This window comes from Saimiri boliviensis, chromosome 14 (assembly GCF_048565385.1).
Source record: "Saimiri boliviensis isolate mSaiBol1 chromosome 14, mSaiBol1.pri, whole genome shotgun sequence".
In the NCBI taxonomy this organism is placed as follows: domain Eukaryota; kingdom Metazoa; phylum Chordata; class Mammalia; order Primates; family Cebidae; genus Saimiri; species Saimiri boliviensis.
The window spans coordinates 95,420,899-95,443,891 of NC_133462.1; the positions used below are offsets into that span (position 1 = coordinate 95,420,899).

Consider the following 22,993-nt stretch of genomic DNA (forward strand, 5'->3'; position numbering starts at 1 on the left):
AAAATTCTCAGTAAAAAGTGAGGATTCAGGCCACTATTTAACAGCAAAAGAGTCAGGTTCTGGGACAGCTGGAGGCAGTGGTGGTAACTGGAATAACTTTCCAAAGGGAAGCTGTTTTGCGAACGGTCCTTTCCAGTAGAGATGGCCAATATGCTTTCGAACAGTGCCAGACTGGCTTCCTATTGCCCAGGATTTTGCTCTTTAGTTAAAAGGGTTGTCAACTGCAAAGACTTTTCAACTGCAGGATCATCGGGTTCTGAAGAGTCTCGTGGCCTCTGCGTCTCCAGATACATGCTTTCAAACACTGTGGCCTGATGAAACTATGGGACCATTTGGACCTCAACATAGAGGTTCCAGCTTCCTTGGTTTTGATTGTCACCTCAATGAGACTGGTTCACTGAAGAAAGCCTGGTTCATAAAACTTTGCCTGATATTCTAGCAGAACCTTTATCAGGTGAAAGACAAGTTTGTGATGGCACAACGTGTGAATGAATTTTATGGTAATGAGGCACCTGTTGAACACAAAATGAACAGCAGAGAAACTTTGAAAGTGCCAGAGTAGAGTGTGCAAATACAGATATGCCCAGAATTGCTGCAAGAGATTTTGAAGCACTGCTTCCAGAAGTTGCTAATAGCAAACTAATGATTCTGACTGTAACACAAAAAACTAAGAATGATATGATTGGTTAGAGCGAAGAAGTAGCAATTGAAAGAGAAGTTCTTTTAGACAGTGGTGCCAAGGAACTTTGCTATGCTCTTCAAGCTGAGGGATACTGGGCTGACTTTATTGATCCATCATCTGGTTTGACTTTTTTTGGGCCATATACAAACAACAGTCTTTTTGAGACAGATGAAGGCTACTGACATTTAGGATTCTCTGTCAATGACCTTGAATGCTGTAAAGTGATTTGTCATAGTCTCTGGGGTGTCCATGTAGTTGTGGGAAGTGTCTTCACTCATGCAACACCAGACAGCAGTATTATGAAGAAATCAAGTGGAAATTATCAGAAATGTTCATTTATTTGCTGCATTATTTGTATGTAATATTTGGGTTGAACTATAAAGACTGTGAGACTAAAGTTTTTAAAAGAGAAAGAGATGTCTTAAATCCAGAAACCATAACATCAAAGAACCAGCAATGCTCAAAAGAAGCTATAAAATTATAATCAATTTTCATCAGTGTATTCAGTGCCATGTACTCAATTCCAGTCTTGCTGAATCTTGGGTTAGCCGTGTCATGAACCCATCAGTTTCTCAACTAGACTTCTGGAAGCTTCACTGAGTTAAGTGTATGGTCTTAAAGTTATTTGAGCAATATCATCAGAAGCTTGTAACCAGAGTACCTGTCATAGTCTTTTCTCTGGGTCTCAGAGGGAGTCCTGTGTTGGAGACCAACATTCTGATCCATAGCTGATTGCAGGAGCTTTTAGGAAAGCATCAGGCATAAATAATATCTAAATGACAAAGAGCTTGAAATGACTATGACAAAAGATCTGATGAGAGTTCATTATACCACAACTGACAAGGACATTCAATTTTGTCTGTGGCAGATGACATTTAAAATAATTGAAAATATGACTCCTAACACTATACCAGCACATAGCATGGATAAGGAGGACATTGACAAATTTCCAGGAATTTTATATAATTTCTGAAAACATAACAGTTTACCAATTCAAATATAACAGAGGGAAGGTTAGATATCTCTTTTTACTTGTGTATTTTGTACAGTTTTTCTTATAAAAAAAATACAACGTACTTTATTTGCATAACTTTTCCTGCATACTTTGCATAGAGTTTCTAGTTATTCTATTATTTCTAGTAATTTTATTGATGTATACATTATATTTTTAACACTTAGTAATCTTTTTCCAGAGTAAACTAGGAAGTAGACAATTTTAAATTGTCATATGTTAACATTCTATAGTAGATGAGAAAATGTATGAGTATACGATCTCCCAACATCTAGAGTGATGTTCCCTCATAGTATAATTTCTCAGTGTTGTGGACAAAAAAAAAAAGTTTATTAACAGGCCAAAATATCTTTATTCTCTCCATAAAAAAATAGAGGACAAAAGTATATATAAAATTGAATTAGTTACGTTCAGTAATTAATGTTTTAGTATTGTATCTTATTTATAAATGATCTAGATATTTAATGCAAATCTTTTAATTAGCTTAACTTTAAGGTTAAAAATTACCAAAAGTACTTTGGAAACTATTATTAGGCAGATTTGCTGTAAAAAATTATTATTGAAATAATGTTTTTTAAGATAAGGATAACAATTAGAATCAATTTATAAGCTTTAAGATTTTAAGTATCTAATAAGTATAATATTAGCTTATTTGAGTAGAACTCAAGAAGAATAGAAATTTATGTTTGTTTTATATTTAATAGTGATAGCTCTGAAGGCATAGTTGTTTTATTACACCAAAAATATTAAATTGGTCTTATTTAACTATGTTTTATGTAAATTGTGTTAACTTGAAAAACTTTTATATCAGTTTCTACATTTCTAGGAGTTTGGGGAATATTTATGTATAAATGCTTATTTTTTTTCCAAGTAAGTTAGAATAGAGCATTTTTAGAGGATTGTATAAATGAATTTTGCATTGCTATCTGGAGTTAAGAAAATATCACATATACATAACATACGTTAATAGGCAAAAAACACAAATAGAGATCTCATAGGTTTCATCCTAAAATTTTGGCCATGAATCAGGCATACGTATTCTCATGGTTAATTTTAGAGATCTGCTTGATTGGGTTAAGAGACACGTAACTGGTAAACCACAGTTTCAATATTTCTACTCATTTGATTACAAGTTCTCATGCATCAAAACTAATTAACAAAATGACAATTTCTAGGACTTCTATGGGAGAGTATGGAAGGTCTTTTGAACTTTGTAATACTGTCAACTGAAGAACGATGAGGTTCAGAAATTTGGAAAGGAGTGATTTCATTTTTTACATTTTTATTTATTTTTATTTTTTTGAGAAGGTGTTTCACTCTTGTTGCCGAGGCTTGAGTACAATGGTGTGATCTTGGCTCACTGCAACCTCCACCTCCTGGGTTCAAGCAGTTCTCTTTCCTCAGCCTCTCAATTATTTGGGATTACAGATGTCCATCACCAAGCCTGGCTAATTTTTTGTATTTTTAGTAGAGACAGGGTTTCACCATGTTGGCTAGGCTGGTCTCAAATTCCTGAACTCAGATGATCCACCCACTTTGGCTTCCCAAAATGCTGCAATTACAGGCATGAGCACCTGCACCCAGTGAGAGATTTACTTCCTGTAAAGAGTTGCAGCCTGCAGGGTAGTCCTTTTAATAGGCTGCGAAGCATAGACTCCATCCAGAAGCCAGAAGCAAACACTTTAAGGGAGAGATAAAGGAAACAGAAATTTATGCTACGTGGCATGGTCAAATACAAATATTTAATAAGTTCTAGGAGGAGTCATGAATATTTATGAAAGGAGAAATGAGTGCAATCGCAGTTGAGTTTCTTACTTCCTCATGGGTCCCTTGTACAAAAAATGGCAGTGTTACCATGATGACAGGGCAAAGGGTGAAGTTTTCAGCCTTCTGACATCAAAAGGTGAAGCAGAGGACATGAAAACTTGCTCTGTGGCTCTGTGCATCCACTGTATACTGTCCAGACCCTCTCTGTCATGGGTGGTCTCTTAGCAGGCAAGAAAGGAAAGGCAGCTTCAGGCAGATGGTTGATATCAGTGGCGGAGTCTTTTGAAGGGGCTGGTTTCTCTTAAATCCTTTGGTTAGGTGTCTGTTCAGATTTGTGTGCATCTTTAATTGGGCTGCTTTACTTGGTTTTAAGATATTTTTGTGTATTGAATACAAATTCTCAGATCTGTATTTTGCAAATAGTTTCCTTCAATATGTGGCTTGTGTTTTTATTCCCTTAACAAGATCTTTTCCAGAGTATACACTTTTAATATTAAAAAAATTCACCTAATTCTTTCTTTGGTGTGTATTGACAGTTTGTGTTGTTTGTTAAAATTCATTACTGAACCCAAGAGCAGATAGCTTTTATTCTATGTTTTCTTCTGGAAATTGTATAGTTTTGCATTTGTAGTGTAAGGATGATTTTGAGTGACTATTTGTATAAGTTGCAAAGTTTTCATCTACATTCATTTTATTTCCTATGGTTTCCAATGAATCGTTCCTTCACTTAATTTGGGAAAGACACAGGATAGTGGGCTCTGTTAGAGTTGGTAGATAGCTAGACATGAACATGATGGGAAGGCTCACCTGGAGGGATCATCAAAAATTTATAAATTAGTAGCATCTCTAATGCTGGAGTGGATGGGCGCTTGTCAGTTGTGCGTAGGAGGAAGAAGAGGTACCTATGCAGAAAGAAACACCCTAGAACTCCTCTTAGGATGCCCCAATCATCATTCACTCTACAGCTAAAATGTCAGAAAATTGCTAGCTACGTGCTGATAAGAAGGACAATGGGGACTTTTTTTTTTTTTTGGGACGGAGTTTTGCTCTTGTTACCCAGGCTGGAGTGCAATGGCGCGATCTCGGCTCACCGCAACCTCCGCCTCCTGGGTTCAGGCAATTCTCCTGCCTCAGCCTCCTGAGTAGCTGGGATTACAGGCACGCGCCACCACGCCCAGCTAATTTTTTGTATTCTTAGTAGAGACGGGGTTTCACCATGTTGACTGGGATGGTCTCGATCTCTTGACCCCATGATCCACCTGCCTCGGTCTCCCAAAGTACTGGGATTACAGGCCTGAGCCACCGCGCCCAGCCCGGACAATGGGGACATTTTAAGAGAAACCTGGGAAAGATTTCTCTTAAATCTTCCCCTCCGGGGTTCAAGTGATTCTCCTACCTCAGTTTATTGAGTAGCTGGGATTATAGGCACATGCCACCACAACCTGCTGATTTTTTTATTTTTAGTAGAGACAGGGTTTCTCCATGTTGGTCAGGGGGGTCCCAAACTCTTGACCTTGTGATCCACCTGCCTCAGCCTCCCAAAGTGCTGGGGTTACAGGCTCCCACACGCCTGACCCGTGTGACACTTAATGAAGTAAGGTGTGTAGGTGATGGCTGCCTGATCATCTTCCCACCACGGGGCAGGGATAGGGGCTGTGTTGTCTGGAAATTCCTCAGCTCTTTAAGCTGGTAAGGGAAGAAGAAAGAGGGAGCTCTCGGGGGACATGCGGCGAGGTTTGGTGGGGACATAGCTCACCAGATTGTATCTGGTGTTCCCATGTAACTTGTAACGGCTCTCATGGGAGGTGGCCTAGAACCTCAGGGAGTGGGGGTTGCTCACTATCACCTAGGGGTTGGGGGAAGAGAAGCTGAGGCTGTACAGAGCCATCAGGCAGGGCGGAGAAACTAGGGCCAGGTGCGGTGGCTCACACCTGTAATTCCAGCAGTTTGGGAGGCGGAGGCAGGTGGACCATTTGAGGTCAGGAGTTTGAGACCAGCTGGCCAACGTGGTGAAACCATCTCTACTAAAAATACAAAATTAGCCAGGCTTGCTAATGCATGCCTGTAATCCCGGCTACTCAGGAGGGTGATGCAGGAGAATCGCTTGAATATGGGACGCTGAGGTTGCGGCGAGCCGAGGTCATGCCACTGCACTCCAGCCTGGGCAACAAGAGCGAAACTCCGTCTCAAAAAAAAAAAAAAAAAAAAAAAACTTGCTCTGCCATTGTGGATGCAGGTGCAACCCCTGATGTGTCCCTTCTGCCCTACTGCTCCAACATCATCCACAACCCCCAGCTGTGGATTTGAAGTCCTGCAGTGCAGACAGCGTGGATTTGCAGAACTGCGAGCCTGGGGTCTGTCCTGCAGCAGGAGACACAAGAGGAGGGAGCCCTGAGTTTGAGCCAGAGGCAGGCTGTGGTGTCCCCCTGCAGGCCCTGATCTCCTTGTGTTTTGTGACACTCCCCCATATCCTCACACAAGCCATCCCCATTTTCAGCATGATTACAGATGCTCCTTGACTCACGACGGGGTCAAGTCCCCATAAATCTATTATAAATTAGTAATAGCAGCCAAATGCAGTAGCTCACATCTGTAATCCCAGTAGCTCACGTCTGACTTTGGGAGGTCAATGTGGAAAGATTGCTTGATCCCAGGAGTTCAAGATGAGCCTGGGCAACACAGAGAGATCCTGTCTCTGAAAAAAAAAAAAAAAAAAAAAAAAAAAAAAAAGTGAAAATATACTAAGTTGAAAATGCATTCATTTATTTTTTGTTTTTTTGTTTTTTTGAGACGGAGTTTCACTCTTGTTACCCAGGCTGGAGTGCAATGGCGTGATCTTGGCTCACCGCAACCTCTGCCTCCTGGGTTCAGGCAATTCTCCTGCCTCAGCCTCCTGAGTAGATGAAATTACAGGCATGTGCCACCATACCCAGCTAATTTTTTGTATTTTTAGTATAGACGGGTTTTCACCATGTTGACCAGGATGGTCTCGATCTCTCGACCTCGTGATCCACCCACCTTGGCTGTCCAAAGTGCTGGGATTACAGGCTTGAGCCACCGTGCCTGGCCTTCATTTATTTTTGAGACAGAGTCTCACACTGTCATCCAGGCTGGAGTGTAGTGGTGCAGTCTTGGCTCACTGCAACCTCTGCCTATCAGGTTCCAGTGATTCTCCTGCCTCAGCCTCCAGAGTGGCTGGCATTACAGGCATGAGCACTGGGTAAATTTTGTATTTTTAGTAGAGATTGGGTTTCACCATGTTGGGTAGGCTGGTCGTGACCTTTTGACCTCAGGTAGTCTGCCTATATCAGTCTCCTAAAGTGCTGGGATTACAGGCATGAGCCACTGTACCTGTCCTATTTATTTTTATTTTTATTTTTGGAGGTGGAGTCTGGCTCTGTTGCCCGGGCTGCAGTGCAGTGATTCAATCTTGGCTCACTGCCTGCAACCTCTGCCTCCCGGGTTCAAGTGATTCTCCTGCCTCAGCTTACCGGGTAGCTGGGACTACAAGCACCCTACCACGCCAAGCTAATTTTTGTATTTTTAGTAGAGACGGGGTTTCACCATGTTGCCCAGGCTGGTCTTGAGCTCCTGAGCTTAGGCAGTCTGCCCACCTCAGCCTCTCAAAGTGTAGGGATTACATGTGTGAGCCACCCTACCCGGCCCGCAAATGCATGTAATACACCTACCCTACCAAGCATTGGATGTTAGCCCAGCTGACTTCAGGTTGAGAACAAACCGAGCAGTACTAAAAGGAGAACAAAACCCACTCATCCTTCCCCACCTTGGATCATGACTTTGACATTTCAGGGGTCCAGCCTCCGTGAATGTTTGTAGAAATAGATAATAAACTTGGATAAATGTACCACCTTTAAGTGTACAATTCAGTGGCATTTGGTAGCTTCACAATATTGTGCAACAATCACTACCATCTGTTTCTATACTTTCTCATCATCCCAAACAGAAATGCTGTCCTCGTGAAGCAATAGTTTACCTACTTTTAAATTTTTATTTACTTATTTATTTATTATGAGACCGAGTCTTTCTCTGTCTCCTAGGCTAGAGTACAATGGTGCAATCTCGGCTCACTGCTACTTCCACCTCCCAGGTTCTAAGCAATTCTCCTGCCTCAGCCTCTGGAGTTGAGATTACAGGTGCATGCCACCACACCCAGCTAATTTTTGTATTTTTTGTAGAGATGGGGTTTTACTGTGTTGGTCATGCTGGTCTTGAACTCCTAACCTCGTCGTGATCCAGCAACGTCAGCCTCCCAAAGTGCTGGGATTACAGGCATAAGCCAAAATTTTTTATTTTTAAGAGATGAGGTCCTGCTCTGTTACCCAGGTTGGAGTGCAGTGGCATGGTTATAGCTCACTGCAGCCTCAATCTCCTGGGCTCAAATGATTCCTCCTGCCTCGGCCTCCCAAGTAGATGGGACTACAGGTGCACACAATTTCATGTGGCTAATTTTTATCTTTTCTATAGAGACGGGGTGTCACTATGTTCCCAGGTTGGTCTCAAACTCCTGGGTTCCAGCGATCCTCCCACCTCAGGCTTCTGAAGTACTGGGATTAAGGGCATGAGCCACTGTGCCTGGCCCTCATGCAATTTATTGAATACTATGCTAACAGTGAAAAACAGACATATTGTATCGGTACTGGAAGCAGAGTTTCTACTGAATGTGATCATTTTTGTGCCATTGTAAAGTCAAAAAGTTGTGTGACCATCTGCACTCGGAACTACTGGTAGGCTTAGACACTTGGATTTTAGATCCAGAAACATCCAAACACCTCCTGCTGGGTGGGAGAAGGCCGTAGGGGTCAGAGCTCTCAGCTGCTAGCGAGAGAAGCTCACTCAGGCTGAGTTTAAAAACTGAGGCCGGGCACTGTGGCTTATGCCTGTAATCCCAGCACTTTGGGAGGTCGAGGTGGGTGGATCACCTGAGGTCAGGAGTTTGAGACCAGCCTGACCAACATGATGAAACCCTATCTTACTAAAAATACAAAACAGCCCGGCATGGTGGCACGTGTCTGTAGTCCCAGCTACTTGGGAGGCTGAGGCAGGAAAATTGCTCCAACATGGGAGGCAGAGGTTGCAATGAGCTGAGATCATGCCATTGCACTTCAGCCTGGGTGACAGAGCAAAACTCCATCTCAAGAAAAAAACAAAAGAAAGAAAAGAAAATGAATTTGTGGGCAGCTGAGAAGAATCGAGGAGACACAGAGATTAAAGATGACAGGCAGCCAGCTGGACAGCCACAGCCTCATCAAGCCCAAACATGCAGAAGCTGGCCTAAGGGGGTGACAAAGAAATGGCCGGGCATGGTGGCTCATGCCTTTAATTCCAACGTTTTAGGAGGCCTAGGATAGCAGATCACTTGAGACCAGGAGTTCAAGACCAGCCTGACCAATATGGTGAAACCGTTTCCACTAAAAATACAAAATTAGCCAGGCATGGTTGCAGGTGCCTGTAACTCCAGCTACTTGGGGGCTGAGGCAGGAGAGCTGCTTGAGCCTGGGAGGTGGAGGTTGCAGTGAGCTGAGATCACACCATTGGACTACAGTCTGATCAACAGAGTGACTCTTTCTCAAAAAAAAAAAAATAAGAAGAAAAGAAAAAAAATACACATAGAGACAATTTGTATGCAGAATTGTGAGTGAGTGTCTCTCCTTTTGGGGGCAATGTCAGGGGATTTCCAGGATCTGGGAGTGGGCACCGAGCATGTGGCTGAGAATCCTGGACAGCTGCAACATCCAGATGTACTTAGCAGAGGAATCCGGGATGTGCCTGACTGGGGTATCAAAAAAGCCGTCAATTCCAGCTGGCTGTGGATGTTGTTGCTATACATCCTGTATATGAATTCTCCCATCAGAAGCTCTATCTAGTTAGAAATGCAAATAAGAAAGAAAATCATGCTCCCGTTCCCCAAAGGAAAGGGCAGGGAGGCGGGAAGGTGGAAGGGAACTTCCTGGTGTTGTGGCCTGAATCTCCACTTGTGCTGCTGTCTTCCCCACTAGACTCTGTACTTCGAGAAGGGGCTGGAGATGGGCACAATGTGAGCCCCTCCCTTCTCTTCAGAAGTGTTCCGCAACCCTGACATTCACAGTAATTGCTTCTTTCTGTTCGTCTTTTTTTTGAGGCAGGTTCTTGCTCAGTCACCCAGGCTGGAGTGCAGTGGTGTGATCATGGCTCACTGCAGCCTTGACCTCTTGGGCTCAAGTGATCGTCTCCCCTCAGCCTCCTGAGTAGCCGGGACTATAGGCATGCACCACCATTCCTGGTTAATTTTAAAAAAGCTTTTTTTTTTTTTTTTTTTTTTTTTTTTTTTCCCTGTAGACACAGGGTCTTACTATGTTGCCAGGCTGGTCCCAAACTCCTGGGCACAAGCGATCCTCCCTTCTCGGCCTCCCAAAGTGTTTGGTGTTACAGGTGTGAGCCACCACACGTGGTGTCTTTGTGTTTCTTTAGAGTAGATGTCCTAGTATGCATCTCTAGCCCATAACTGTTCCCCAGCTTTGTTATGTCTTTTAAGCCTCTTTCAATCTCCCAAGTTTGTTGGCTGGGTGAGTCCTCACACCTGTAATCCTGAAGTGATAGGATCATTTACGTTCAGAGGTTTGAAACCAACCTGGACAACACAGGGAGACTTCTGTCTCTACAAAACCTAATTTTCTTCTTCTTTTTTTTTTTTTTTTTTTTTTTTGAGATGGAGTTTCACTCGTTACCCAGGCTAGAGTGCAATGGTGCGATTTCGGCTCACCGCAACCTCCGCCTCCTGGGTTCAAGCAATTCTCCTGCCTCAGCCTCCTGAGTAGCTGGAATTACAGGCATGTGCCACCATGCCCAGCTAATTTTTTTGTGTTTTTAGTAGAGACAGGGTTTCACCATGTTGACCAGGATGGTCTCAATCTCTCGACCTCGTGATCCACCCGCCTCAGCCTCCCAAAGTGCTGGGATTACAGGCTTGAGCCACCGCACCCGGCTTCTTTTTTTTTTAAACTCTACCCAGGCTGCAGTACAGTGGTGTGATCTCACTTCACTGCAACCTTCGCCTCCTGGGTTCAAGTCATTCTTCTGTTTCATCCTCCCAAGTAGCTGAGATTACAGGCACATGGGACCATGCCCAGCTAATTTTTGTACTTTTAATAGAGCCGGGGTTTCACCATGTTGGCCTGGCTGTCCTCAAACTCCTGACCTCAGGTGATCTGCCCACCTCAGTCTCTCAAAGTGCAAAGATTGGGATCACAGGTGTGAACAACCGTGCTTGGCCAAAAACTAAAATTTTAAAAAAGACAAAATCTACAAGTTTCTCCTCTATTCCTTTTCCATTTTTTTTTTTTTTTTTTTTTTTTTTTTTGAGACAGTCTTGCTCTGTCACCCAGGCCAGAGTGCAATGGCACAATCTCAGTTCACTGCAACCTCCGACTCCCAGGTTCAAGTGATTCTCTTGCTTCAGCCTCCTGAATAGCTGGTATTACAGGCATGTGCTACCACACCTGGCTAATTTTGGTATTTTTGGTAGAGATGGGGTTTCTCCATGTTGTCTGGCTGGTCTCAAACTCCTGACCTTGTGATCTGCCCACCTTGGCCTCCCAAAGTGCTGGGATTACAGGCGTGAGCCTCCTTGCCTGGCCTATCCCTTTTCTTTTCTATGGATTTTGGAAGACTCCACACTGTTGAGCCTGTAACATTTCTCAAAGTCTGGATTTCCCTGGTGCAGGTGAACCCATTTTCTGTCTTTTGTATTTGTGGCATATTTGCAGCTGGATTTATGCTCACCCCATTAGATTAGAGTTTGATCATGTTAGCAATATTCAGTGGGTGATGTGATTGATCTCTTATTGGTGATGAATACTATCCTATTGTCTCTCTTATTTTGTTAATTTTTTAAATTAGTTTTTTAGAAATAGGGGCCTCATTTTGTCACCCAGTCTGGAGTGCAGTGACTCCACCATAGATCCCTGAAGCCTCAAATTTCTGGGCTCAAGTGATCTGCACACTGCAGCCTCCTAAGTAGCTGAGACCACACACCACCACACCCAACTTTTTTTCTTTTTTGAGATGAAGTCTTGCTCTGTCGCCCAGGCTGGAGTACAGTGGCATGATCTCAGCTCATTGCAAACTCTGCCTCCCAGGTTAATGCAATTCTCCTGCCTCAGCACTCTGAGTAGGTGGAATTATAGGCATCTGCCACCACACCCAGCTAATTTTCATATTTTTAGTAGAGATGGGCTTTCACCATGTAGGTCAGGCTGGTCTGGAACTCCTGACCTCAAGTGATCTGCCTGCCACAGCAGGCAGATGTGTGCCATCACACTGCACCTGGCCAATGCCCAGCATTTTCGTTTTTTAGACTGAGTGTTGTTTTGTCACCCAGGCTGGAGTGCAGTGGCGCAATCTCGGCTCACTGCAATCTCCACCTCCTGGGTTCGAATGATTCTGCTGCCTCAGCCTCCTGAGTAGCTGGAATTACAAGCACCCACCACCAGGCCCAGCTAATTTTTGTATTTTTAGTAGAGATGGGGTTTCACCATATTGGCCAGGCTGGTCTTGAACTGACCTAGTGATCCACCCACCTCAGCCTCCCAAAGTGCTGGGATTCCAGGCGTGAGCCACCACGCCTGGTACCTAATTCCTATCCACTGGTCATGGATGGGAGCTATGGAACCTTTCCCCAGAATACATGCTGGCCCCATCAGAACTTCAGGGTTCAGTCTCCTAAGAGATGTTCCTCTGTTTGTGCTACACACCCAAATAATCCATCTCAGTCCACTGTCAGACAACTTCCAGGAATGACAGTGGCTGTAGTCTAGCTGAAGAAACACTGAAGTAGGAGTCAGCAGACCCCAGGACTCTTTTGACTCAGCCGCTGACAACTTAATGTGGCCTTGGGAAAAAAAAAAAAAGTTGGAGCGACCATGCCTGTAATCCCAGCACCTTGGGAGGTCGATGTGGGAGGATTGCTTGAGCCCAGGAGTTTGAGAGCAGCCTGGGCAACATAGCAAGACCCCATCTCTACAAAAAATTTCAAAAATTTTTCCAGGTGTGGCAGCGTCCCCCTGTAGTCCCAGCTACTCAGGAGGCTAAAGTGGGAGGATCACTTGAGTCCTGGAGGTCAAGACTGCAGTGAGCCAAGGTCATGCCACTCAAGCTTGGGCTTCAAAGTGAGACACCGTCTCAGAAAAAGAAAAAAGCTGGAGGTTTTGTTTCACATTTGTAAAAGGTAAATGATATTATCTCCTTTATGGAGTTACTGTGAGGATGGAAATGCAATTATTTCTTTTCCCTCTCCTTTTAGAAACACAATGAGATAGGCATAGTGGACAGGTGAGGTGGCTCATGCCTGTAATCCCAGCACTTTGGGAGGCTGAGGCGGGTGGATCACTTGAGGTCAGGAGTTCAAGACCAGCCTGACCAACATGCAGAAACCACACCTCTACTAAAAATACAAAATTAGACAAACATGGTGGCATGTGCCTACAATCTCAGCTACTTGGGAGGCCGAGGCAGAAGAATTGCTTCAACCTGGGAAGCAGAGGTTGCAGTGAGCTGAGATTGCACTCCAGCATGGACAACGAGAAGGAAACTCCGTCTCAAAAGTAATATAATAAATAGATAGGCATAGGCCCAGTGCGTCGGTGGGATTCGAACCCCTGCACCTTGGGCGGGGGAGTCACTTGGAGAGAAAAGCTGAGTCCCAGGCTTCGGGACCTCGGGAGTCCGAAACCTGTCCTGTGGGTTATTGGGCCAGATGGGGGAAGCAGCGCCCCGAGGCCTCCCGCCAGGGTCCCAGAAACGAAGGCCGAGTGTTTGCTCTGTGGCTGAAGGGACAATGGCCTCGCGGATCTGTCACCGTGGGGGGGCGGGGGGGGCGCTCCTCCTCAGCGCGTTTCCTGGTTCTCTGGCCAAGCCCTCTGAACTCCGAAGTAGACCCCTGTTGGGGGGGCTAAGGGACAGCACGAGGTCTCCGTGGGGTGTCTGTCAGCCCTGGGTGCCATGTCCTGAGCAGCTGTGCTGTCAGGTACTTAAACATGTGTGTGGCACTTTCTGGTACCCAGGCGCTCAGCAGCATGCAGATAACCGAAACGGTTCCGTAAATGGCCTGTGACGGAGGGGCAGCCGCGTGGAGTCACCTGCTGGAGGCCGCACAGCCGGGAGGTGCCGCCGGGGCGGGGTTGGGTGTGGCTGCTGCGTGCCAGGGGTGGTGGCCAGGCCGAGGGCATCTCCATCTGGAAGCTGCGGCCCGTCACAGTGCAGACCACAGGTTCCAGACGGGGCTGTGCGGGCAGTGTGAGGGCGGGAAGGCTCCCGGGGGTCAAAGGAAGAGAAGGTGCCTGTTCCGGGGACCCCAGGGTGAGCTTTCCAGGCAGAGGCAAGCCCGGGGCCGGTTGTCATGGGGGTGTCTGAGTATCTAGCTGGAGTTACTGGGGCAGGGAGGTCGGAAACGGAGGCCAACCGGTGTGAGCCTCCGCCTGCTGAGAGCTGCGGGGAGGGGCTGGTGTTCGCTGTCAGCGGCCTGTGACCCCAGCCGTCCACTGCCAGCAATTGCAGGAGCCTCCTCCCTGGTCTCTGCCGTCACTCACAGCGGCGCCAGCCGCCCCTGCGCCCCAGCAGAAGCCGGGCTCTTACAGCGCAGCCCCCTCTGCCCCAGCGCTCGCCTCTCCAGGCACCGTCCCGGCTCTGGGCCCCTGCACTGCCCGTTCTGTTCTGCATTCCCTCCGCCTTTTCTGCCCTGTGAGGCAGACCTCTGCTGTCTTCACTGCTTTATTTTTCCAGACTCAGCCAGCATCGAATGTGTGCTGTGTCCTAGGACCCTTGCAGCTGGCATGCAGAGAGGAGTGTGAGGCTCCCTGTCCCTCCTCAGACTCTCAGAATTCAGAAGAGCCACCCTTTTTTGTCCTTGCCCTGCTGGGCCAAAGATGCCCTGCCTTCGTTATTCTCTGGGGTAGACACCCTGTGCTTTTGCTGTGCAGCTGCCGCGTGGAACAGGGAGCTGCCCCGACCCCTGCCCTCTGTAGCTGACTCCGGCTTCCCTGGCCACCCTCAGCTCAGCAGGGCCCCGGGAGCCCCAGTGCTGTGTGACACCTTCCGCAAGTGTGGAATTGAGAAGAATGTGCCTTTTGTCCCTGAGTTACCGTGTGGCTGGCATGTGCCCTGGCACGAGGGTCAGTGGCGGGCAGGGGCGAGCAGGAAGGCACCTCCGCTGTGCCCCTGCTTTTGCCTTTTCCTGACTTCTCTGGCCAGCTCTTAGGTTGAAATAAGTCCTGCCTGTTTTAACAGATGTTTATTAAACATTTGCCCTGGCCAGGCTCTGAGCAGCCTCCAGGGTCTCTGTCCTGAACACGATAGACTTCTGGTGCTGGCGGGTGGAGGCAGGGAGATTAAGTCCAGTGTCCCACAGGTGACTGCGTAATTCCACATGGGGCAATAGGGAGAAAGAGCAGACCTTCCCTTTTATTTTTATTTATTTATTTATTTATTTTCGTTTAATAAATTGAGACAGAGTCTCGCTCTGTTGCCAGGCTGGAGTGTAGTGGCACGATCCTGGCTCACTGCAACTTCCATTTTCTGGTTTCAAGCAATTTTTCTGCCTCAGCCTCCCAAGTAGCTGGATTACAGGCACGTGCCACCATGCACGGCTAAACAGACCTTTCCTTTTGTGAGAGGGACGCTGGTGGGGACAGCCGGGAGGGGAGATGAAACTGAGTGGAAGTGGGAGTCACTTTGGTGCCTGGCACGTTGTCTCACACCTGTAATCTCGGCACTTTGGGAGGCTGAGGCTGGGGGTCGCTCTAGCCTGGGAGTTTGTGACTGGCCTGGTCAGCATCAGACCCCTGTCTCTACTTTTAAAAATAAAAATAAGATATTTTGGGCAGAGAGAAGTCCCTGTGCAAAGGCCCAGAGGTGAGTGTTTGCCTGTTTTTTTCTTTTCTTTTTTTTTTTTTGAGATGGAGTTTTGCTCTTGTTCCCCAGGCTGGAGTGCAATGGCAGGGTCTCTGCTCACTGTAACCTCCGCCTCCTGGGTTCAGGCAATTCTTCTGCCTCAGCCTCCTGAGTAGCTGGGATTACAGGCACGCGCCACCATGCCCAGCTGATTTTTTTGTGTTTTTAGTCGAGATGAGGTTTCACCATGTTGACCAGGATGGTCCTGATCTCTTGACCTTGTGATCCACCCGCCTCGGCCTCCCAAAGTGCTGGGATTACAGGCTTGAGCCACCGCGCCCGGCCTTGCCCAGTTTTTTCAAGGAGCAGAGGGAGGGTGTGACGGGGAGAGGGCCTGGGGAGTTCGTGCTCATCTGAGGGTGATGGGAAAGGAGTGTCACTTGGGCCTCCCACGTGCTGTGAGAAAAGCTCTTCCTTGTTGGTGGGAGGCCTCGAGGCCAAGGCGGGTGTGGGGGCCCCATGGCCCAGCTGGTTTGAGAACCTCACAGCTCCCAGGCCCTTCTCCCCCTCCAGCCTTTCTGTCCTTCGCTGTCCTGTCGCTGGTGAACACCCTGTATAACCGAGGATTTGACTGTGGGGATGACTCCATCCGGTACCCCTGTCATCCAGACACCATCACCCTTGGGCTCATGGCTGGGGTCACCATCATGGCCACCATCATCCTTGTAAGGCAGGAGGGGTTCAGAGGGACAGGGAGGGAGGCGGGATGGGGCAGCCTAACCCTGGGTTCCTGATGGGGGTGGCCTGGAGGTCTGTGGGGGGCTGGGGGACACAGCCTTGCCCTGAGTGGTACTTGTGGGTAATAGGAACCCCCTTTTGTGTTTTGAGACGGAGTTTTGCTCTTGTTGCCCAGGCTGGAGTGCAATGGCAGGATCTCTGCTCACTGTAACCTCTGCCTCCTGGGTTCAAGTGATTCTCTTGCCTCACTCTCCCCAGTAGCTGGGACTACAAGCTGCTAATTTTCGTATTTTTAGTAGAGACAGGTTTCACCATGTTGGTCAGGCTGGTCTTTAATGCCTGGCCTCAGGTGATCCTCCCGCCTCAGCCTCCCACAGTGCTGGGCTGGCAGGTGTGAGCCCCCAAGCCCAGCTAGGGCACCTTTAGAGTCTCCAGCTCTGCAGCAGCCTTGGGGAGGCCCGTGGGGAGGACTGAGGCCCACTAAGGGCCCATGGGCTGACCAGGACCCCCTCTGGTCACCGCGGCTGCCCCACACGCAGGTCTCGGCAGGAGAAGCCTACCTGGTGCCCACAGACTGGCTCTATTCCTGCTCTGACTTCAATAATTACGTGGCTGCTGTGTACAAGGTGCTGGGAACCTTCCTCTTCGGGGCGGCTGTGAGCCAGTCTCTGACGGACCTGGCCAAGTACACAATCGGCCACCTGCACCCCAACTTCCTGGCCATCTGTGACCCCGAGTGGAGCTGGGTCAAGTGCTCGGTCTACGTGCAGCTGGAGAGCGTGTGCAGGGGAAACGCTGCTGGCGTCACCAATGCCAGGTGAGTGTGGATGAGCAGTCTTCACTCTGGGGGCAGTGGGAGCTGAAGAAGCCGGAGAAGCCAGATGGTTAGCAGCCAGCAGGCAGGTGGTCAGGCAGGAGCGAGGCCTCAGGGCTCCAGGCACCCCGCAGATGGCAGGAGGCCGTGGGGAGCGTGCTGTCTCCCTTGAGTCTCAGCCCTGCCCTCTTCTGCACTGTCTTCTTCTTCTTTTTTTTTTAAAGATGGGTTTTCACCATGGTGGCCAGGCTGGTCTTGAATTCCTGACCACAGGTGATCCACCCACCTTGGCCTCCCAAAGGGCTAGGATTACAGGCGTGAGCCTCCGCGCCCAGCCATGCGCTGTCTTCTTACCATTTCTACTGATAGGTCCTTAAACGTTTCAACTTATCGTTGTCCTTTTTAAAAAAATCAAAATATTGACTGACAAGCCTAGGGTAATGTCAGACCAGAATAAATAAATAAATAAATCAAAATAAAATTTGTATAAGTCACCATTTCTTCCATTTTAATGTGTACAGTTCATTTTTAGTACATTCACAATGCTGTACAGCCATCTCCTCTACCTAATTCCAGAATATTTTCATCTCACCAGAAGGAAACCCCGCAGCATTGGCAATATGGCAAAACCCCATGTCTACGACAAATCAAAAAATTAGGCCGAGCTAGGTGGCTCATGCCCATAATCCCCGCACTTTGGGAGGCTGGGGCGGGCAGATTACCTGAGGTTGGGAGTTCGAGACCAGCCTGGCCAACATGGAGAAATCCTGTCTCTACTAAAAATACAAAATTAGCCAGGCATGGTGGCACACGCTTGTAATCCCAGCGAATACCACACCATGAGCAAGAGAACCCTGCAGTGCTCTAGTTGCCATCACGGGAGTGTTGCCAGGACACTATGGGCAAGAGGGTCTTGCAGTGCCCCAGCGGCCAGCCGGGGGCGTGACCCCACTACACCGAGAGTAAGAGTGCCCAGCAGCACAGGCACCACACTGTGAGCAAGAGGATGTAGCACTGCCCTGTTTGCCAGCAGCGGGCATATTGCCACTATACTGAGCAAGAGGGCCCTGCAGGGCTCCAGCTGCCAGCAGGTGATGCCGGTCACCACACTGTCAGAGGGCCCTGCAGTGGACCTAGCCGGAAGGGGGCGTGGGCACAGCATCGTGAGCAAGAGGGCCCTGCAGTGCAGGCCCCCAGTAGGGGCCCCCACACCCACCTTTCAGATTCTTGAGGCTCCTCCACCAGTGTGCATTGTGTCACACCACCAGCGTGCATTGAGTCACAGCGGTCTGCAGAGGTGCGTTCTCCTCCTTATAGAACTGGGGGGCATTGTGAGGGTGGAACTGCGTCCTCCTCAGCACACACCTTGGGGCGGGGTTCTTACAGCAAGAGGGGCTTGTGGTGGCCCCAGCTGCCATCAGGGGGGTGCAGACACAGGACCATGAGCAAGAGGGCTCCCACCGCCTGGCCACCAGCGGGGGCGCCCGAGCGTGCCTTTTCAGTGGGCGTCAGGGCGCCGGCGTGCATCGCGTCACGGCAATCTGCAGAGCTGCGTTCTCCACGGCACAGACGCAGTGGGCACAGCCTCGGTTTGGGACAACTCTGGGCCATGTCCAGGGTGAGTAAAATCCTTCCTGTTTGCATTCCTGACTGCTGAGGGTCAGAGACTAGTACGAAGAGCTCTGTGTGGGAAACTGGACACGAAAAGCCCCTCTGAACCCTGCGCACCTGGGTTCTCCCGCCCAAGGCCAGGCGGCTGCGGTGTGAGGTGCACCCAGCAGCCTCAGAAGACAAATGGAGCGTTCCTGAGGCAGATATGGCCTCTGAAATACGGATACAATAAGCCCAGTGCTCAGGTAGGAAACACCTAATGCTAATGCAAGGCCTCAGTCCAAACATGTTACTATAAAATCCGCACTAGTCATGCGGCCCTGCCAGTACCGCAGTTTCAATACTCAACATGGACATATCAGTGCAAACGTAGAAACCAACGTATGGTTAGGGTTTAGGGTGAGGATTAGGGCTAGCGGATAGGGTTAGAGTTCGGGGTTACCAGTTAGGGGTTAGGATACAGGGGTTAGAAAAATTTTAGGCAAACTTGAAGGAAGGAATGATGCATGAATCACACCTGAAGCACCAGAACGGAAAACAGGGCTTGGGGCTTCGAGCTCTTAGCGGAGACAGCTGAGTGAGGTTTCTCATGGGCTCCAGCTGGGCGACCGCCGGTTGTGGGGATGGTTCCCTCGGTGTAATAGTCATACAGCCAGCTGGCAGCTGGGCTTTTGGTTATTGACTAATTGGTTTATTCATGTTTTTAAGTCAGTTTGCATGCCTCGAAGTTCGGTTTCTGTTTGCTTAGGCAAGACCTCAGGCTAATGGCTTCCTCCTTTTTTGCTTTAACGTATCAAAACCATAATTCATTTTCATTTTATTTTCCTGGCATTAATAAAAGTAAGTTCACATTTTTGTTGTCATTCAGAAAGTCAGTTTAATTGGCAGCCTATTTGTGATGTTGCATAAAATAATGTCTGTTAATTATTAGCATCTTAGATTAGATGAAATATGTTAACTCTATTAAGCTTTGTTATGAAACCATCACAGGAGTTCAGTTGCTTTTTTTTCCTCCTAGGCTTTAACCAATTAAAATACACTCAAGCATCTCCTAACAATGTGGATACTGTCTGAGAAATGTGTCCTTAGTGATTTCATCTTTGTGCAAACACCATCGAGTGTCCTTATAAAACCTGGATGGTGTAGCCCCCTTCACACATAAGTGATATGGTATAGCTTCTTGCTTTCAGGCTACATACCATACCTGTATAGCTCATCTCTGTACTGAATGCTGTAGTCAAATGTCACACCATGGTGATTGTGGATTGTGATCCCAAAATATCTGAGTCAGGTCTCAGTCAAGTAGAAAGCTTATTTCGCCAAGGTTAAGGACATGCCCATGACACAGCCTCAGGAGGTCCTGACAACATGGGCCCAAGGTGGTCAGGGTAGAGCTTGCTTTTATATATTTTAGAGAGACAAGAGACACCAATCAATATGTGCAAGATGTAAAGTCATTTGGTTCAGTGAGGTGGAACAACTGGAGGTAGGAAGGCGGGGTGGGGGGTGGTTCTAGGTCAGAAGTAGATAAAACAAAAGTTGCATTCTTCTGAATTTTTTGATCAGCCTTCCACTGAATACAATTTAGTCTGGTTCAGTGAAGTTGCATTTTTACATAGACAGTAGGGCAGAGGAATGGTGTGATCTTGGCCCAGCACACCCGCCTCCTCCCTGGTTTAAGCGATTGTCTTGCCGCATCCTCCCCAGTAGCTGGGATTACCGGCAGGCACCACCAAGCCTGGGTAATTTTTGTATTTTTAGTAGAGATGGGGTTTCTCCGTGTTTGTCAGGCGGGTCTGGAGCTCCCGACCTCTGGTGATCCGCCTGCTTTGGCCTCTCAAAGTCTTGGGATTACAGGCGTGAGCCACCATGCCTGGTCAGGAAACTTATTTTGATTCTGATATTGTCAACTGTATTTCAGGTATAACTTGTTTTCCTTGGAGCGTTAAATACTGCATTGGTATTGTATTACACAAATAAAACAGAGATCCCTTTTTATCACATTCATTGCTAGTGATATTGACAACTAAATTTAGATACATTCCAGAGTCTGGGCTTCCAGTAATTCTTAGCGATCCTCTAAAGGTAAATTACTTTTTCTCACAAGACACGGTGACATCTAAAGTCGCATTGATTGTCCTGCCACTTTTGTTTCTCTAGTTTCATCGATTTCTTCAAAGCATCTTTGGGGGAATAACTTTGACTATCCCTTTAAATTTTTCAGTATTAGAAAGCATTGTCATGAAACATTGAATAATTGTGGTCACAAATTCCCTTTACAGTCTTCCTTTGAATATTTTTTTCCAATGGCAAATATTTGCTTTTGTTGTATTGTAGCTAAAAGAAATGCTGGGAAACAAAACAAAGAGAAGCATTCATTATAATAAGTGATTCAGTCACAATCAATTGCTATTTTAATTTTTTTTATTTAATATATAAAAATTAAATTAATAAACCGGTCGCCCCTCATTGGGCCACCCATGGAGGTGCTCAGGGACACCTGGGAAAGGGAGGGGTGGTCTTTGGCAAGAGGAGGAAAACCAGACGCGCCCCTTACCCTGCACGGGAGGGGCACACCTTGCTTGACCACCTCGACGACCCCCCCCCCCGACGAGCTGAGCTCCTCCTCAGGACCCACACGCAGACCCCACGGCAGCAACCGGAGGAGGGGGCCCCAGGGGCTGGAACAGCACCACCGCTCGGCCTCGGGCACCTGAGGGACAGCCCGGAGCGCTCCAGGGGCACCGCAAAGGCCCAAGCGGAGCCAACGCTCACACCACCCCGGCAAGGGCAGCACTGGGGGCTGGCGGGACAGCCCCCCACCGCCACGGAGAGGGGCCCGCCCCCGCAAGGCAACAACCACAGGAGGCAAGAGGGAGGGATGCCTGCCGCGTCAGGTGACCCCGCCGCCCCTGCCCCCGCCAGGCAGAGGATCGGGGAAGCACAGCGAGGTCGAGCCGGATTCTGTACCCCTACGCCTCTCCCAAGGCAAACCCTACAGGCAGGGAGAAGAGAGGCAAGGGGCCCGCGCGGGCAGGGCGAGAAGAGCGGTCCCATTCACCATGAATGGCCTTCCCTCGCCCGCCACGGATCGGTCACGGCCCGGGAGAGCATGACGTCACCACATCGATTGGAAGAAATTTTTTTTTTTAAAGTTGTATTTTTGAAAACGTCCTGCTGTAATTGAAATAGTCTCCAAAATCTGAATTCTTTCCTTGGTTCTAAGGTGACCAGATTTCCTAGAGAGTGAACCACACCACAAGAAAAAAGATACGATAGGGCCGGGTGCGGTGGCTCAAGCCTGTAATCCCAGCACTTTGGGAGGCCGAGGCGGGTGGATCACGAGGTCGAGAGATCGAGACCATCCTGGTCAACATGGTGAAACCCCGTCTCTACTAAAAAAAATACAAAAAATTAGCTGGGCATGGTGGTGCGTGCCTGTAATCCCAGCTACTCAGGAGGCTGAGGCAGGAGAATTGCCTGAACCCAGGAGGCGGAGGTTGCGGTGAGCCGAGATCGTGCCATTGCACTCCAGCCTGGGTAACAAGAGCGAAACTCCGCCTCAAAAAAAAAAAAAAAAAAAGAAAAAAGATACGATAAATATGTTTACATGGATGTGTTATTTTAACATAAATCTTGTAAAATAGGCATTTCATTGAAATTATATATGTTTGCATAAATTACTTTGCAGCATCATGAATGCCCTTGTTTTGAAAAGTAGTAGTTAGTGTCAATTACTACTTATTATTAGTACAAATAAGTAAGCAGATATTTAAAAAAATTTATAATTTTTAAATAATGGTTTTATTTTAAATTGGTTTTAGATTCACAGTGAAATTGGGAGGAAAATGCAGATTTCCTGTGTAGACCCAAACTAGTTTCCCCTCGTATTAACATATCAACATGTGTCAGATACGTTATTAACATTTTTTTTTTGAGATGGAGTCTTTCTTGCTCTGTAACCTAGGTTGGAGTGCAATGGCACGATACTGGCTCATTGCACCCTCTAGCTCCCATGTTTAAGTGATTCTCCTGCTTCAGCCTCCCAAGTAGCTGGGATTACAGGTGCCCACCAGCACGCTTGGCTAATTTTTTGTATTTTTAGTAAAGATGGGGTTTCGCCATGTTGGCCAGGCTGGTCTGGAACTCCTGACCTCAGATTATTTACCCATCTAAGCCTTCGAAAGTTGCGGGATGACAGGCATGAGCCACCATGCCCAGCCTACTATCGGTATATTTGCTTTGGTTAGGTATCTGTTCAGATATTTACCCAGTTTTTAAATCACGTATGTATTTTGTAATTATCTTCTCACATCTCTCTTGTCTTTTTGTTCTCTGAATAGTTTTGCACGGTAGAATACTTAGTTTTATAAAGTCTGTGTTATCAATATTTTCATGAATTGGCATTTGATGTTTTATGTTACAAGTCAACACCAAACTCAATGTCATATAGATTTTCTTTTAGATTTTTTATAGTTTTGCATTT

The 22,993-nt window shown here is 47.4% G+C and overlaps 1 protein-coding gene and 1 pseudogene across 1 annotated transcript in view; both read left to right on the plus strand.

Moving 5' to 3' along the window:
* LOC141581106 (tubulin beta-8 chain-like) overlaps window positions 1–22,993 on the plus strand; it is a 537,263-nt gene that overhangs the window by 438,525 nt on the left and 75,745 nt on the right. The gene's annotated exons all lie outside the window — the stretch shown is intronic.
* On the plus strand, window positions 23–938 carry LOC141581206 (cobalamin trafficking protein CblD pseudogene; annotated as a pseudogene).